The 19,241-nt window shown below is 42.3% G+C and overlaps 1 protein-coding gene across 6 annotated transcripts in view; it reads left to right on the top strand.

Annotated features, from left to right (window-relative positions):
• Positions 1–4,912: 4,912 nt before the first annotated feature.
• LOC140899642 (general transcription factor II-I-like) overlaps positions 4,913–19,241 on the top strand; it is a 76,474-nt gene continuing 62,145 nt past the window's right edge. For all 6 annotated transcript variants that reach the window (XR_012155401.1, XR_012155402.1, XR_012155403.1 and 3 more), the window contains exon 1: positions 4,913–5,182. The gene's annotated coding sequence lies outside the window, so the exon portion shown is untranslated. The remainder of the gene's footprint in view (positions 5,183–19,241) is intronic.

The following is a 19,241-nucleotide window of genomic DNA, read 5'->3' as shown; positions in this document are numbered from 1 at the left end:
CACCCTCTCCTTGTGTTTTTGGATAGAATATGGAATGAAGAAGAGAACCCGACACAGTGCAATAGTGGCCTTAGAGTCAACCTGCCAAAGAAGGTTGACTTACCAACTGCAATAACTGGAAAAGAATCTCATTACTCTGTGCATCATCATCCTAGAACATATCAAGAAACAAATACACCTTCACCACAGGGAGAACCAAGCAGGTTTTAGACCATTGAGATAATGTACAGACCATATTGTTGTTGCTATACATATTATAGAACAAAGTGTGGAGTGGCAAGCATCTCTTGTAACAAACGTTATAGACTTCCAGGAGGGTTTTGACAGTGTACACCGAGACAGTCTTTGGAAAATTATGGCATATTATGGAATACAGGCAAAAATAATTAGAATCAACAACCCAAATGATATCCTAGGTCTTGAACCCAGGCCAGTGAGTTCCTAGACAGCGTTTATAGCCTGGCCTCCACCCAATGTCTGTTGAAACTTGTGGGGGTGGAGAAGCTAGTAGGACTATAGCCTCAGTCAAGGTATTGTCCACAGGAGCCCTGATTGGAGGATCACCCAGCTCCACCAATTGGTCCAGCTACACTATTTAAATCAGAAGAAGGCTGCAGCAAGTTGACTGAGCAACTAGAAGATCCCCTGTTGTGGCTGCATTTCACCCCTGCTTCCTGCACCCAACCCTGTTTCTACCCTGCTCCTTGTTGCTGTCACCCCTGCCTTCACTCCTGTTCCCACTGTGTTCCTGCTCTGCACCTGATCCTTGCCTCTCCTCCAGTTTCTGTGCCTCCAACCATCAGTTACCAGTCCTGGCTCCAACTCCTGATTCTGGCTTGATTCCTGGCTCTGGTAATTAGCAGTTGAGTCTGGTGCTAATCCTCAGCTTCGTTCCCCAACCTGGATTCCTGCCCTGCCCACTAGATCTGACTCCTGCTCTGATTACTGTAGAAGACAATGGACATTTAGGACATGCTTTACGGATGCCACCAACATGATTTTCACAGCAAGATGTCGCCTGGGAAGAGAAAAAGAGGGTAATCTAGAGAAACATTATGAAAAACAATAAAGAAGCCGAAGCCTGAACAGACTAACACAAGATCGAAATAAATGGTGGAAACTGGTAGACGTCCATGCCCTTGAGAGCGTGGGAAGATAAAGAAGAAAAAAAGCTATGTAGTGGTTACTGCAGCAAAACCACCACGAAAAATAGGAGGCAACATTTAGCAAAATCCCCTCAACCTGACTGGAACACAAGGCTATAACAGGGAAAGACTACTCAACAAGTAGTATTAGGACCTGGTGAAGTCTGGAGCACAGTGTCGTGCACGAAGCGCCTTCTCTAATCACAGTTAAAAAATTAACTGGAACATTGAGAGGAGAGCATTTATATCAGTAAGGAGTCTGGTTGCATTCTACCCAGTAATGCAGTCTTCAAGCATAACTCATCCCTTCTCCCATACCCCTTCTGAAATAACCCTCCCCAACAAAACCCTTAAGATCTTGGGGAGTTTAGTCAGACCTGTGCTAAAGAGATAAGAACCAGAAGTGAAAATTCTACACAGATGGTGTATTTAGATTTACCCAGAGAAAATTAAGTACCATGTTAATTACACATACCCTAATTATGTTTAGTTTTGTGGTTCTTAAATATGACTCATTGCATGTATTGGTACAAAGCTTTCTAGTAAAGTCACCCTAATGTTTACACAATTCCAAGGCAAAAATTACATATTTTTAAGGAGGAAGTAATACCCGCCAGACTTTTGAAGAGTAAAACTGTAAGTGAAAAGAAGCAAGTATTTTCAAATATTTGGTTTAAAATTGTTTTCAAAGACACAACATCAACTTGAAATCTAGTCAGTTTAAAATAAAGAGAGTTGAAAGGTAGGGCTGGAAAGGTCCTTATTAGATCAAGTCCAGCCCCCTGCAATGAGGCAGGGCCAAATAAACCTAGACCATGCCTGACCAGTGTTTGTCTAACCTGTTCTTAAAAACCTTCAATGAGGGGAATTCCAAAACCTCCCTTGGAAGCCTATTCCAGTGCTTAACTATCCTTATAGTTAGCAAGTTTTTCCTAATATTTAACCTAAATCTCCCTTGCTGCAGATTAAGCCCATTACTACTAGTGCTACCTTCAGAGGACACAGTGAACAAGTGGTCCCGGTCTTCTTTAGAACAGCCCATACCATAAGATATTAAAAATAGATGATCATGTTGATGTGTAAGAAGCTGCCAGTGTTTTCAGCTAGCATCCCCATCCTGCCACCATGTTGTGCAGCAAAAGCATCCCAGTTTTGCTGTCAGGGACACTTCATATCTGCAGAGGCAAGGTGCAGGACATACCTGGTAATCATTCTGAAACCTAATTAGATAATTAATGGGACTGAGCTTCCATTTCTTGCTCAGGTGAAAAAAACCTGTTGACTTCAGTAGGCATTTAACCTGAGTAAGAAATGCAGGATTGTGCACAATGCATATGGAACAGATGAAGTCATATAAAATATTTTCAGTGGTTATTGCATTGACAACTCATTGCTGGTACAAATGTCTAACAACATACAGAATTATAGGTAACGCTACCACAAAAGGGTAGCAAAAAGCTATGACTACTGTTGAGGTTAGAAAGCATTTGTCTTAGCTGTATTTGTAAGCTTCAGTCCACATTTTCAGTTTAATTTTATTTTTTTAAAAAATAGAGGTGAATAAAAATATTTCAACAGATGAGGTTTTCCATAAATAAATGCAATGTTTATCAAAATGTAAATGTTTCGTGGGACCGTAACTGACAATTTTTGACAGGGAAAAAATTGAAATGAATGTTTTTGATTTTTTTAAATTTTATTTTGATGTTGAAACATTTATAAGGTAAAACATTTAATTTGGACTTTATCATTTCAATTAATTTTGACTTTTATATGAAAATATTAACTATAATACATATTATATACTATTAGATCTAAATATTAACATGAATATTTTCATATAAAAGTCAAAACCTGTTTTTACTTAATGAAATGACGTTTTGACATCTTTTTCTTTTCTTTTTTTAAAAAAAGGACATTATCAACATGAAATGTCTGAAGGTCCCAAACTAAAATTTTAAACAATTTAATTTTGCTGGAAATTTTGGCTTTTCCATCTGATTCTCTACAAAAACAAATTTTGAAATGTCAGAATTTCTTGTGGAATGGAAATCCCACTTTCCAAGGAGCTCTACTTGCAGTGTAGTAACACTTACTAGGGTCAATCCTAAATCCCCAGTCAGCTAAAAAGTGGCCTGACCATGACCAGCGAAACTGGACCTAATATATAGCTTCATTATACTGAGCACACATGGGGAAATGTAATATGTGTTTAGATTATTACAGCAAGGTAAGGAGCTATTTTGATACTAGTTGTTTGTTGTGCTTGTATAAGTCTAGATAAACACAGCCTATAAAGTTGTTCACTTATTAGAATGTAATTTTCACCTTCCATGGCGGAGCTCTGACACTCTAGGCTGTTTGCTGAAAATAAACAATGTAAACTAATATTTGTTGATTTCCCAGAATAACTTTGCAACCCAGTGGAGCCCTGGGCTGCTAGGAGGGTCTGTCTGCATGGATCAGCTAGCGTGATTCTGTTCTGCAACACATGCATAGAAAAGATAAGTATGCATCCAATGAAGTGAGCTGTAGCTCATGAAAGCTTATGCTCAAATAAATTGGTTAGTCTCTAAGGTGCCACAAGTACTCCTTTTCTTTTTGAGAATACAGACTAACACAGCTGTTACTCTGAAACCATAGAAAAGATAGGTATTAGCAAATAATAGCATGTGTGTTTGGATGTGTACAGAGACCTGTTTAGAGAAATTTGGGGCCCTATCTCATTTCCTCTGTAAGATGTTTTGGGGCTGCCTTGAGCTTAGGTTCCTGTTAAGTTGTCCTCCTCCTCTTGACATCCCTATGTACTTATCTAATTTTTTGGGTTGGAAGGTGGTGAAATTTGTTGATAAAAGTAACAATGTGTAATTTGTGTTTTGTCATAGAAAATCAGAGAGTATACCCTTCCAGTGATGCAAAGATACCTCTTCAAGATCACATATAGATCATGTAGCAAACAGCAGTGCTGGTCTGGGTCTTCCCCTATTACCTTTTGCAGTGGAATTCAGCTGATCCATGCCCAAATAAATTTGTTAGTCTCTAACGTGCCCTAAAGCCTCCTCCTTGTTTTTGCTGAAATGGACTAACACAGCTACCACTCTGAAACCTAGGGCGATGTGTAATTTGTCTGTTATGTGAAAGCAGAGCCCCGGTCTCCCTGGATCAGGTACTGATCAGCCATAGGTGACCAGGATCTTTCCCTATTGTGTGTGTTTGAGGTGTGTGGGGACGGGGTATAATCCAGCTCAGAACCAGAGGAGTTGGATTGCTTTGAACCAGAGACGAGCAGGTCCCCGGGGAGGCCTGAGGAAATGGAGGGGAGGCAGGGCCTGCTCTGAGGCCTAGCCCTGCCCAGCCTCCTGCTCCCTGCCTGGTTTTCCCCGCAGGGGTCCCCGGCTCCAGGACGGGGGTGGCCCTGGAGGGCCGTTGAACGTCTCCCCCGCCTTTCCTGAAGGACGCTCCCTCGCGCAGGTGGGCCCGGGACCCGGGGCCGCCGCGCCCGCAGCTCCCCGCCGCGCCGAGGCTGGCCGCACAGCCATGTTCCCCCCTCGCCGCCCGCCTGAGAGGCCAGCGTTGCTCCCTTCCCCGAGCTCCGCCGCACGCCGCGGCGGCGGGTCGCCTGCGCGGGGCACGCTGGGAGTTGTAGTCCGCCAGCCTCCTAGCCCGCCGCTGCCCAGCGCGTGAACGGACCGGGCCGCCGAACCGCAACACCCGGCAGGCGCCGCGGCCTGTGCGCCTGCGCAAATGGCTTTCCTCGAACAAAAAAACTCCCCCCCCTCCCCCCCTCACATCGGTCCTGGGTTCAGGGTGAACGAGTGTGTGAGGGGACGAGGCCCGGCCGGCGCCCCAGTGGACGCGGTCACCAAGCCCCCGCCGGCTGCCCGACGAGTCGCGAAGAGGCCGCGGGGACGGGCCCTGCCGGGAAGCGCCTACTGTGAGCTGGGATTAGCTTGGCCTCCCCGGGGCGGCGGCGGCGGCGGCTCCTCGCCGAGACTCACCAGGACCCGGGCTGCCCCGATCCCGGCGGCGGCCAGCCAGTGAGTGAGAGCCCGGGCGGGGAGCGGGCCTGGGCCGAGCCTGCCTCTGGCTGGGCCGGTCCCTGGGGGTGTTTCCCTGCCCTGGTCGCTATTCCGGGGGGGGCCTCACATCCCCCACCGGTCGCTATTCGCCGTGTGTGGGAGGGACTTACATTTACCCCCCCCCCCGTCGCTATTGCCGTGTGTGTGTGGGGGGGGAGGGACACTCACATCTCTCCCCCCCCACCCCGGTCGCTATTCGCCGTGTGTGTGTGTGTGGAGGAACACCCACATCCCCCCCCCCCGGTCGTGTGTGGTGGGGGGAACTCACATCCCCCCCCCAGTCGCTATTCGCCGTGTGTGTGACTCACATCTCCCCCCCAGTCGCTATTCCCTGTGGGGGGGGACTCACATTCCCCCCCCCCCGTGTGTGTTTGAGACTCTCATCTCCCTCCCTGGTCCCTGGGGGGTTAACACCCCGGTCACTATTCCCTGTATGTGTGGGGGGGTGACCCCCCCTTGCTATTCCCCGTTAGGGGGCTGACTCATATCCCCCTCCCTAGTTGCTGTTCCCTCTGTGGGGGTGTAACTCTCACAATCTTCCCTCCCTGGTCACTGTTCCCTCTGTGTGTATGCGGGGGTGTAACTCACATCCTCTCCTCCCTGGTCGCTATTCCTAGGGTGGGGTGTGAGACTCTCCTCCTCCCCAGTTGCTATTCCCTGGGGGTGGGGAGTGTCATTCATTTCCTCTACCTGCAGCTTTGCCACTCTGCAGTCACTATTCCTTGAGGAGGTTTATACCCCATCAATTCCCCCTTTCCCCGAGTCACTGTTTCTTGGGGATGTGTCTCACTCTCCCACCAGTTGCTATTGAGATTGAAGGGCATCTCGTTTCCCTTTCTCTTGGAGGGAGCTTTCACACCTCCTCCATCCCCAGTCACTATTACCTTGGTGGTTGGGCACAACATTCACCATCTTTGGCAGGAGTGCAATGATCTTGGTTATAGGGAGGAAGCTGCTCCTCCCTTAGTTAGGGTTGTGGTCATTACGCTGGGGTGCCACAGCTTCTCATTGTCTGGCACATGCTAGGTCCTGGAGCACACTGATAGGGAATGAGGGTGGGACAGCAGGCAGCTGCTTCTTGGGAGGGCGTCGGGGCGAGTATGCTAATAAACCTTTAGGAGTTGGCTGGTCAATGGGAGTCTGGTGAGCTCCAGAAGAGAAAGTTTAGGGGTTTGGCATCATGCTGGAAGTGGAAAATGGGAAACAAGGACTTTACGCCTCTTGGTTGAGCACGAGTGCTCAAGTTCCTTGATTTACACCCCCCTCTCCTCCTGTAGGGGGGACGGGTGAGATCCAGAAAATGTGGCTCAGCACCTCCTGGGGCAGTCTACTTTGAGGAGGGTTGGGAAGAAAACAGGTGTAGTTTCTTGCCTTTGGGAATGCAGGCCTAAAATAGGTCACAGAGTTGCTTTCTCTGGGATTTGGAATTTTGTAAAAAAACAAACTTTCACCAGAAGCTTTCCCTCCTTTCTGCCTGTGAAATAGCAGCAGTCATTGAGTTTGAATATGCAACACTGGGGAATATGCAATTCATGGCATTATCAATAAGAATATATGAATTATCATTTCAGATTGAATTTTAAATTCTGTTAGTCCTTTTGACCTGAGTGGCTAATCAAGGTTTGAGGGTCTGTGGGGAGTTTCCACCAACAGGAGGAACTGATGAAAGAGTCTGGTGGTACCCTTTGATGCCATATTATTTATTTACATAGAATGTGTAAAGTCCTGTTTCCCCAAACACAGGAGGAACCAAAAATAACAGGAGGTAGTTTCTTTGCTCGCAGTCCCAAGCTGCCTCTTGCCAGCTTCTCCAGGCTCTCTGTGTGTTGTCTGCTCTCTTCAGTCTTTCTGTCTCTGTTCCTGTTTCTGTCTCTCTCCTTGAGCTGTGTCTGTCCCACACACAGAGAGCCAGGTCTACTCTAATCCCTCAGACAGAGGCAAACACCTACAAGATCTTTATCAAGCATTCTTAAAACTACAATACCCACCTGGGAAAGTGAGGAAACAGATTGACAGAGCGAGACGGGTACCCAGAAATCACCTACTGCAGGACAGGCCCAACAAGGAAAATATCAGAACATCACTGGCCGTTACGTACAGCCCCCAGCTAAAACCTCTCCACCACATTATCAGCGATCTACAAACTATCCTGGAAAACAATCCTTCACTCTCCCAGACCATGGGAGGCAGGCCAGTCTTTGCTTACAGACAGCCCCCCAACCTGAAGCAAATACTTACCAGCAACTACACACCACACGACAGAAACGCTAACCCAGGAACCAATCCCTGTAGCAAACCTTGTTGCCTACTCTGCCCCCATATCTACTCTAGCAACACCATCAGAGGACCCAACCACATCAGCCACAGCATCAGAGGCTCATTCACTTGCACGTCTACTAAAGTGATCTATACCATCATGTGCCAGCAATGCCCCTCTGCCACGTACACTGGCCAAAGCGGACAGTCCCTTCATAAAAGAATAAATGGACACAAATCGGACATCAGGAATGATAACATACAAAAGCCAGTAGGAGAACACTTCAATCTTCCTGGACATTCTATAACAGATTTAAAAGTAGTTATACTTGAACAAAAAAATTTCAGAAACAGACTTCAAAGAGAAACAGCAGAACTAAAATTCATTTGCAAATTTAACGCCATTAATTTGGGCTTGAATAGGAACTGGGAGTGGCTGGCTCATTACAAAAGCAGCTTTGCCTCTCCTGGAATTGACACCTCCTCATCTATTATTGGGAGTGGAATACATCCACCCTGATCGAATTTGCCCTGTCAACACTGGCTCTCCACTTGTGAGGTAACTCCCTTCCCTTCATGTGTCATTATATAATGCCTGCATTTGTAATTTTCACTCCATGCATCTGAAGAAGTGGTGGCTTACCCACGAAAGCTTATGCTCAAATAAATCTGTTAGTCTTTAAGGTGCCACCAGACTCCTTGTTGTTTTTGAGGTCTACTCTAGAAAGTTTTGCTGGCATAGCTATGTTGGTTAGGCATGTGGAAAAAAAACATGCCCCTAAATAACATAGCTGTGCCAGCTCTTTCTACACAGGTTGTGATAGGCACATACCAACCGCCAAGTCCTTGGAGCATTTCCTAGTCCAGTGTCCTAGACCCTTATCCACTGAATATTCACAGAATTGCCAGGCTCAGTGTTCCCAAAGGAATAGAACACATTACTGTGTAAAGTATCATGTTAGCCTGGATCTGTAAAAGCGGCAAAGAGTCCTGTGGCACCTTATAGACTAACAGACGTATTGGAGCATAAGCTTTCGTGGGTGAATACCCACTTCATCGAATGCATCTGACGAAGTGGGTATTCACCCAGCAAAGCTTATGCTCCTATGCGTCTGTTAGTCTATAAGGTGCCACAGGACTCTTTGTCTCTATTACTGTGTATGTTTCAGCAAGGTCCACTACCTTGCATAACACCACAGCACTTGGATATATTTATAGTGAAAACAAGAATAAGTTTGTCAAAGATTCAAGATTCTAGTAATAGTGAGTAAGAATATTGGAAACGATTATATATGAAACAAAATCATAACACACTCTTTTAGAGACTAAACTAACATTAACTTGTCAAAGGAAGTTTTCTCTCTCCCAAAATTCTCTTCAGTGTTTTTAACCAAGGCTAGCTGAGACTTTTTTCATGAAACAAGACCACTGTCTTTTTGTACTTCCTCAGTGAAGGAAGTCTGGGTGTCTTCTGAGCGCCCCTTCCCTCATAGTTAAACAAACCTTTGAAGTGTACCCGTGAGAGAGGTTTTCTCTTCCTGTTACATTTTTTTTTCTCTGAAGTCCTTACAATATTTCATTTGCTTTCCACACAGACTGGTGATAAGAAGCCTATTGTGAATGAGACAATACTCAATATACATGTGAACACAGATGAATAAACAACTTTTGTCTTTCAGAAAACATGTTTTTCACCTTAGCTGGTGACGAGTATCTACACACTGAAAATATATTCTTAAAGTGTCTCTCTCTCTCTAGCACTTCTTACATAGTATTTGTACATATATTTTACACTCCCTGGTGAACTAGAATATACACACCTCTACACGTCTTTGCCAGTTGGCATTGAGAGGTTCTTGGGTCACGGACTCTTCATTAATATGTTTAATCTTAAACACATTTTAGACATTTCCTGTTGTTTTTTTTCCAGTTGTTTTCTTATCAAGTCTCTTGCTGATGAGATGTGTGACCTTTTTTTTACAAAAAAGGCTATGTAGTAGATTACTTTTAAAAAATTTTAAATTCTATGCTAGGTGGCTAATTTAAAGTAAGTCATCTATTTTTTGTGCATATGTGATTGCCCACAAATATACATTATCTTTGAGAGAGTCTTTCGGCTCCTTTCTTCTTGAGCAGGCACCATACTGGATTACATTGATTTAAAACTCCTGAAGCATAGATTACATAGTAGGAGAAAACATGAATCCATCAATCAAAACAAAACAGATGAAATAAAAATTTGTCCCACCAGCCTTGATGGCTACATATTTATAAAGGTAGAAAACTGTTTTCTTTAGTTTTAATAAGAGAGAGAACTCACCATTGAAGTAACAACATTTGAACTGATGTAGCCAGAGTATTTTTGGTAGTGTGTCTTTGGGGAGCTGTGTATTTTTAAAGTATGAGATTTTATGTACAGTAGATTCAAATTAATCTTTTGAAGCAGATCAGGTTAGTTAGATTAATATAGTGGGGTTAGTTTGGGTGAAGACCTATGTGACGCTTTTTCCCTGGATGTGTACGTCAACTGCCTGCCTAAGTACTGAAGGGATCATTTACCCTCTAGTAGAAAATAATTTTAATTATAAATGCATATAGAAGTCTATTCACATTGGGTAAAATGAATTTTCTTGTTGGACACTATAGCTCATGAGTGTTAACTGCACCTTGTGGAACTTACAATAAGGAGTAGTCCTTGGGAAGCTGGGGGGGAGGAAAGCAGAGACCTACTTGGCAACTGTAAAAGTCAGAAAAGAAGCACCAGGAAGCTTCTGTCTGCTAATTTAAGGGAGTGGAGAGACAGTCTGTGTAAAGTGTTTGTTCAGGCTTGGATCCATGTTACTTTAAACATTTTTGAAAGTGCACCCTCTGGATTATGGGGCTGAGAGTTCATTTTGGGAGTTCTGACAGGCACACAATCCACTTAAATTTTGTTCTCGCAGTTTGACATCACAGTCTCTCTCAGTATTTCATAACTACCTGCTGTATAAACTTTGAAGTGAAATTGTGAAGAGTATGTTTAAATGGACCGCAATTACCATCACCCAGCTTTATGCTGTTGATTTAGTTTGTGGTAGACTTGATGTGACTCAACCAGATAATCTGAAAGTATCGTACTGAAATATATATTAACACAGCAACGTGACTGATACTATCATTAACTCAAATCTGACTTAAACAAAGTCAATTTTCTGAGCAAATCAAAACACTAATTTGCCTTCTCCATTAGTAGCGCAACATAAGACTCTTGGGGACTTGTTCTTTCTGTCCTGTGTAAGCATCAAGCTCTGTATCAGGGTAGGAGGGTATCTGCATGTTGCTTTGCAGTGTCCCCCTTGACTCAAGAAGGACAAAAGTAATGGGCTCCAGGAAGAGGTTGCAAAAAGTAGTATGCAAGATCCTGAGTCCAGGGGGAGTAAGGAAGGAAATAGCAAAGGGTCATCAGATTGCAAGAGAAGCAGTATAGGACAGCTGCCCTGATTTTCCCCAAATGCACTGATATGTACATGTTTAGGCAGTTTGGTGTGAGATGGACATACAGGCTTGGTTAGTACAGGGTAGTGTGGGGGCGGGCAAAAGCTGCTGTGGGGCTATAGCTCAACCATGTTCGCTGTAAGCGGAACAAATGGGTGTTACATACGGGTTTCAAAAATGTTTTGGATTGTAGTGTGGGTTGGCCTTTATGTGAGCACCTGAAGAATAGCTCACTGTAGGTGGATTTTTTTAATGGAAACAATAGATTTGGTTCCTGTGACACAGTACAATGTGAAATAGAAACCAAGGGTGAGCCTGTATTAGCTAAGAAGACAATTTGTCACCATGAACAAATGCCAGAACCAGTTTTGCTATAATTAGATAAAAAGGAGTGGAGTTCAAAATAGATAACTTCTTAGACATTGGGTGTTAGTGTTGATGGGCACAGAGAACAAGAGTAATTACTTAACATGAACAATCATGTTTATTAAGTAAATGTGATTACACTAGTAAAGACTGAAATTATCAAATGGTGGGACTCTGATTAATAATTTACTTTGTTTATTTGATTTAACATTCATTAATATCTTTTTACTGCTTTAGAACTGTATGCATACTTTGAAAACTAAGTGAATTTATTCCGAGTCTCAATCTTACTTGACTATTAAGACAGATTTAAGTACATGCACAGATAGAATAATTAAGATGCTATTAAAGCCCAAACATATACTAGTCATATTTTTAAAAAATGTAGTATAGTATATACTAGGGCTGTGGATTAATCTCAGTTAACTCACGTGATTAATTAAAAAAATTAACTGCGATTAAAAAAATTAATCTTGCTTAATCGCACTGTTAAACAATAGAATACCAATTGAAATTTATTAAATATTTTTGGATATTTTTCTACATTTTCAAATATATTGATTTCTGTTACAAACACAGAGTACAAAGTGTACAGTGCTCACTTTATATTATTTTTTATTACAAATATTTGCACCGTAAAAATGATAAACAAAAGAAAAAGTATTTTTCAGTTCACCTCAAAGGAGTACTGTAGGGCAATCTCTTTATCATGAAAGTGTAACTTACAAATGTAGGTTGTTTTTTTTGTTTGTTACATAGCTGCACTCAAAAACAAAACAATGTAAAACATACAAGTCCGCTCAGTCCTACTTCTTGTTCAGCCAATCGCTAAGACAAACAAGTTTGTTTACATTTACAGGAGATAGTGCTGCCTGCTTTTTATTTACAATGTCACCTGAAAGTGAGAACAGGCATTTGCATGGCAGTTTTGTAGCCAGCATTGCAAGGTATTTATGTGCCAGATATGCTAAACATTTGTACGCCCCTTCATGCTTTGGTCACCATTCCAGAGAACATACTTCCATGCTGATGATACTTGTTAAAAAAAAATAAAAAAGTGTTAATTAAATTTGTGACTGAACTCCTTTGAGGAGAACTGTATGTATCCTGTTCTGTTTTACTCACACTTTGCCATATAGTTCATGTTATAGCAGTCTGGGATGACAGCCTAGCACATATTGTTAGTTTTAAGAACACTTTCACAGCAGATCTGACAAAGTGCAAAAAAGATACCAATCTGAGATTTCTAAAAATAGCTACAGCGCTCGACCCAAGGTTTAAGAATCTTAAGTGCCGTCCAAAATCTGAGAGGGACAAGGTGAAGAGCATGCTTTCAGAAGTCTTAAAAGAGCAACACTCAGATGTGGAAACTACAGAACCCGACCCACCAAAAAAGAAAATCAGCCTTCTGCTTGTGGCATGTGACTTAGATGACAAAAATGAACATGCGTCGGTCCGCTCTGCTTGAATCATTATCGAGCAGAACCCGTCATCAGCATGGAAGCAAGTCCTCTGGAATGGTGGTTGAAGTATGAAGACACACATGAATCCTTAGCGCATCTGACTTTTAAATATCTTGCGACACCGGCTAAAACAGTGGGAGGTAAGGATTTAGCCTACAGGTCGTTAGCCTAATGATCTGAGTATATGCTTTTATGAAACAGATTCCTGTAATCCTTCACTTTAACTTCTCTTGGGTTATGGCAGGCTAGGTGTAACATTTATTTGCCTTTCTTGCTGTGCTAGTCATAAAGGGAAATTTAATTGTCTTCCTTCCTTTTCTCCCCGAACAGCATATGCTCTGTACAAACAAAACTCTTTAAAAAGTGTAGTTCTTCCTACTCATGCCAGAATGTTGTTTCTCTTGCTTTTTTGTGTCCATAAGAAACTGTCGGGGAGGACATCTAACACCCCTGGGCCGCAGGGATTGGCATGTGCACTCTTCTGTAAGAATAAGAAAGACACAAAGTAACTTTCTCTTGTGGTTTGGCTTTCACTTGCCACAAGCATTTCTATTTCTTTGCTCTCAGAAGTGGAAGTAAGCCAGAAACATGCTGAATGAGCTACATCTAGGTCCCAGCTAACCTACACAAAGCTACCATTTTTTGTTTTCTTATCCCTGGGCTTCCATTTTGCACATTTGCTTCATGTCCTGGTGACCCTCTCTCCAGCTGAGAGCCCTGGTGTCCCATCACAATTACTTTGTGTAATGGCTTATTTAATGTTACAGGTCTTTACTTATTAGGCAAAAACTTCTCTTCAGACCATCAATTTAAAGGATTCACAGATGATAAATAATACTAAATGCTATTGACCTCTTTGAAGGCCCTTTCCCAGCAATATAGGATTGGTGAAGACTTAAAAATATATCCTTAGTGGTCTTATGGAAACCTACTTGTGATAGCTACTACCTACCAAATTCATGATCCATTTTGGTCAATTTCACGGTCATAGGATTTTTAAAATTGTAAATTTCATGATGTTAGCTATTTAAATCTGAAATTTCACATGTTGTAATTGTAGGGGTTCTGACCCAAAAAGGAGGGGTGTGTGTGGTGGGGGGGTGTCACGTTACTGCTACCCTTCTGCACTGCTGCTGGTGGCGGAGCTGCCTTCAGAGCTGAGCAGTTGGAGAGTAGGGATGTAAATATCGGTTTAAAAAGTTAACCGGTAAACGATTTAAAATTATATCGTTTAATCAGTTAACTGTTAACTGAGGTCGCTCCGGCCGGCCTGGTGTGGGGCGGCCGGGGCTGGGGTCACTCCAGGCACAGGGCAGCTGGGCATGGGGCCGTTCCGGCCGGGTGTGGGGCAGCAGGTTTAATGGTAAAGGTTGGTTAACGGTAAGCCTAATGCTTACCCTTTAACCTTTTACATCCCTACTGGAAAGCAGCAGCTGCTCACCAGGAACCCAGGTCTGAAGGCACAGTCACTGCCAGCAGCAGTAAGGATGGCATGGTTTGGCATTTCCATCCTTACTTCTGCGCTGCTGCTGGCAGGGTGCTGCCTTCAGAGCTGGCTACCCAGCGGACAGCTGGCTTTCTCCAGCCACCCACTCTGAAGTCAGCACAGAAGGAAGGGTGGCAATACCGTGACCCCCCGTTTAAAAAAAACCTTCTGCGCCCGCCCCCTGCAACTCCCTTTTGGGTCAGGACTCCCGATTTGAGAAATGTTGGTCTCCCCTGTGAAATCTGTATAGTATAAGATAAAAGCACACAAGACCAGATTTCATGGTGCGTGATGTGTTTTCATAGCTGTGAATTTGGTAGCGCCCTAGTAATAGCTAAAGATCTGATTCAATTTAACTTTTTGACTAGTACATTGGCACATGTTCTAAGTACCACCAGATTTTGAATAGCCTTGCACTGAGTGTTAATTTCAGGATTAACTATTGTCCTTCACCATTTAAGGGCCTAATCTTGTGGTCAGGTGCAGACCTATTGAGCTCAATGGTGCAATGCCTAATAATGAACACTATGCTCCTATATACTATAGGCTGGCAGAGATACAGGAGAAAACTGCAAAATTTAGAGGAAAATGCGGTGAAATGTGAAAGGAATTTTCCAGGTGTGTGGCTGCTTTTGTCAGGGTGGATTGATTCTAAATCACCAAGTGCAAAGCCTTGTTTTTCTAAATCATTGATTTTAATTTAATTTTCCGTTTGTACTTGAGTTGTTTTCTAAAGAAAGGTGCATTCTCATAGGTATATATAACCGTTGAAACATGTTGATTTACATCTAAATAGAGACATTACCGTAGATTTGGTACATCTTTTTGCTGCCTAAGGGGGCACACTTAACTCTCTCTCTCTCTATTTTTTAAGCAATTACATAGCTCAGTACTCTCAGATTCTTATTAATTGCACAATTTTAATGTTAGAAAAAGGTGAACAATATATTTATTAGATAATTAACTTTTTGTTCATGATTTGTGTTAAGATGCATTAGGTTGGTAACTGTAATTTAATTAAACCGAAAACAGCATATAACATTTATTTTTATTAAACAAAATCTTAAATGTTTTGACTCCATAAACTTCTCTTATCTAAATGTTTTACATTTAGAATTAAATTATTTATTAAACAAAGGCGTTAACTATGGACAGTGAAATAAGCTGATCATACACACTTTGAGTTAGTTTTCTCGACCTGAAGAAGAGCTCTGTGTAAGCTCGAAAGCTTGTTTCTCTCACCAACAGAAGATGGTCCAATAAAATATATTATGACACCCGCCTAGTTTCTCTGATTATTTCAGGTCAGCCTGAGAAATTTTCAAGTATGCCTTAGGGCATGGCTACACTTGCAGATGTAGAGCGCTTTGAGTTAATCCAGCCTTCAAAGAGCACCGTAGGAAAAGCGCTGCAGTCTGTCCACACTGACAGTTTCAAGCGCACTGGTGTGGCCGCATTTGCAGCACTAGCAGTGGCATTGCGAGCTGTGCATTATGGACAGCTATCCCAGCATGCAAGTGGCTGCAACGTGCTTTTCAAATGAGTGCGGTGGGGTGGAGTGTGACAGGGAGTGTGTTGTGTGTATGTGGCGGGGGAGAGAGTGGGTTTTTGGGGGGCTGAGAGCATGTCAGCATGCTATCTTGTAAATTCAGAGAGCAGCAGACCCCCCCTCGCCTCCCTCCCGCCTCTCTCTCTCTCATACACAACATTCCACACTAATGGTTGCTTTGTCTCGGAGTAGATAAGCAGCCGGCTGTCAGAAATGGAGCTTTCAAAGGGCATTTCTGCATTCCTGCAGCCGATTCCAAACAATGACAAGAGTGGCCACTTGACTTAAGGGGATTATGGGACGTTTCTGGAGGCTGATCAGAGCACGGTAAAGCAACACCCCATTCACACTGGCGCCGCAGCGCTCCAATGAGGGCGCAGCAAACGTTATTCCACTCGCCAAGGTGGAGTACCCAGCAGCTCTGTAGCCGTGGAGTCAGAGTGCTCTACGTGCCTTGCCAGTGTGGACGGGTAGTGAGCTACTGCTTCCGGGGCTCCTTTATTGCACTGTAACTCTCAAGTGTAGCCAAGCCCTCAGTCAGAGTGACTGAGTAAGAACTTAAACTCCACCGAAGTCTCTTAAAAATGAGATGGTCTCCTAAATTACTTAATTGTCCTTCTAACTTTTAAAACTAGTAGATCTCATCTTCCCCCCTCCTCACTTTTATTCATAATTGGAAGAAAAGTAAAAGCAGGAAAACTTGTCTAAATCCCAATCAGTTTATCTATTTTTGAATGGATTAGTTCAAATGAAGAAAATATTCTTTCTGTGCCTGCAGAAGAGGATACTGCTGTCAAAAGTTGATTTAGCAGTTCAGCAAACTGTGGTTTCTTGTGCTTAGCTACTGACTTTCTTTAAATTGAGAACTGAGCCAATCAGAGCTTAGGTAAGGAGAAGCTATAAAATAAGTGTAATGAGACCACTCAAGTGGGCTTAGTGGATGATCCTGATAAGATACATGGTATCTCCTGGAGTCAGAGGCCAGGTTCCAATACGTGTTCTGATTTTGCCAGTCTTTCACCCAGTGGCACATCCCGAGTCCCCCACAGGATCAAGCCCTTAATACAGTACAACTTGTGTCATATTTATAAAGCTTGACCTCAAAAGTTAGATGTTTTTTCTTTATATAGAAAAGCAGCCTTTAATGCAGAGTTTTTGATAAAGGCTCATTGATTCAGCATATTTTTTATTTAAAATGTTTTAAGAGATTATAACATAAGGCATTAACATATTTGTTAAATTCAGATTTCATTTTAAATGGGTTTATTTAAAAAAATGTAAATAATAAAATCCCTTTTAAAAAAATCGTCAATTTTTATCTACCCTGTTCTTTGCGGGGGGGGAGGGGGAAGACAACTGATCTTACACTAATACGATATATTGTGATATGTGTAATTGAAAATGTTAGGGAAATGAATGTTGTTCCATCTGTATCCAATTCTAGATAATACATTTAAATAAAACACAAGTTTTACAGGGGTAACTGGGTAAACCTCTGGTCTGTGATATATAGGAGGTCAGATTAGATGATCTAGTGGTTCTTTCTGACCTTAAACTCTATGAATCAGAATGTATTTAATCCCAAGTTCCAAACTGGATTAATCGGGTTTAAATATCCTGGGCTGGTACAAGGTGCTGTTTGACCTTTTAATGAGGTGAGGACCATCTGGTTCTGTTTTCATGGGAAATACGGCAGTATAGCTCTTTTACTATCTTTCTGGGGTTAATGTTTACTACTGAACCAAATGGAAGAGTAAACCTACTGAATGACTGACATAATTACCTTCAGGGTGTTGTGGAGGTATCCTGTTCAAGTGTAGACTGTACTTCACCTTCACCTTTTAGCTTAAGAAATCATTCAGGCTCTGTGTATACAGATGGACTTGCTTAAATTGTGATGTCAGTATTTTTAAATAGCCTAGGCAAGTACATTCAGGCCAACATTAGCACAATAAAGTGGGAACTAGAGGGCACTCTGGCTTTATCATGGAATAAGTAAGGGACACTGAGTTAGATTCTGATTTACAGCTTTTCGGCTGTTTTTAAGACAGATAGCATTAGCTGCAATCACATTGCACTTTAAAGCTACCAAACAGCTTTGTTAAAGCGCCATATTTAAACCTTGCAAACGTGTGTCTGGAGAAGGGACTGTCTCCAACATGACTTAAAACTATAGTTGTAAAATGGACAAGACTTAAAACAACAATTTGCTTGATTTACATGTACTATAGAGTTTAAGAAACTGGATGTTGCTAAGGTAACTACTGAATATCCAGGTTTCATTTGCCAGACTTTTGAACCTCTGTAGTACTCCACTTGCAGGTGATATGTATAGTATAGTGCAACACTTTTTTTTTTAAAGAGAAGAAGTGCCACATTCAGTTGAAATTGAAAGGGACAGCTACTAAGCATGAAGGGATAGAGAGAACCCCCAGACGCATTTAATCCTGTCAGTGTATTGGGTAAGTCCCTTTTGTAGAAGGGATTAAACGCCCAAATTTTCAAAAGTGTGCATTTTGTGTGGATATTTGTGTGCATTCACCACCCTGACTTCTGTGCACACGTGAAGGGATGCATGATACCAGTGCTTAATTTGTGCCAGGGCACATCTCTAGGTGTGGCAGTTCATAGCCCTGGCACCTCTGGGCTTGCTGTGTCAGTTATGAAAATAAAAAAGTTGTTTGAGCCCTGGCATCTTACTGCTTGATCCTCAGTACCTCTCTTGTTACAAATTAAGTACTGTATGAGACCCTTGAAAATTGAGCCAAAATGTCTGCCCAAGTTATAGAAAAGGAGCAAGATCTTAGAGTGTACTTTTCCAGAATGCCTTGATTATCCTGAGCTTTTCTTGATTCTGTTGTGCTTAACGGAGATTTGCACAAGGTGTTTTACTGTTTAAGAAAGGACTCTTCTCCCAAGTGTTTGGCAAAAATTTGAGTTAAATAGATGTAAATAAAACAAGTTGTAACAGTCCAGCAGAAAAAATCCCTTCTCTTTATCAGTTGCTCAGGTTTCATTCTCATGATGCGCTCATACCACGTGTTCTCCCATCATCCAGAGATTTTTCCAGCAAAAACAGAAAATACAAGTCCTAATATTTCTAGTGGTTACTTTAAAGAATAAGGTCACACTTTCTATAAATCATAATGTTTATAAAAAGCATTAAACTTTTTTTTTTTTTTGCAGGCCACTTTTAAAATTTAGTTTGTTATATTTCAGTTTCTAAAACTATGAAAGTCTGTAGGTACCCAGGTAGGTTCAACTAGGTTTGACACCCACAGGGAGCTGAATGGTATACAAATAAAAATGTCCCACTCTTTGCTGCTACTGTTGGCATGCCTGAAGACACTTTCCTGCTAGACTGAGTTAACATCTTAGGATATGCAGTTGATTACCGGGAAGGTTTTTTCAAACAGAAAACCC

This window comes from Lepidochelys kempii, chromosome 17 (assembly GCF_965140265.1).
Source record: "Lepidochelys kempii isolate rLepKem1 chromosome 17, rLepKem1.hap2, whole genome shotgun sequence".
NCBI classification, from domain to species: Eukaryota; Metazoa; Chordata; order Testudines; family Cheloniidae; genus Lepidochelys; species Lepidochelys kempii.
The sequence above is the reverse complement of the archived record's forward strand: the minus strand, read 5'-3'. Positions and strand labels throughout refer to the sequence as shown.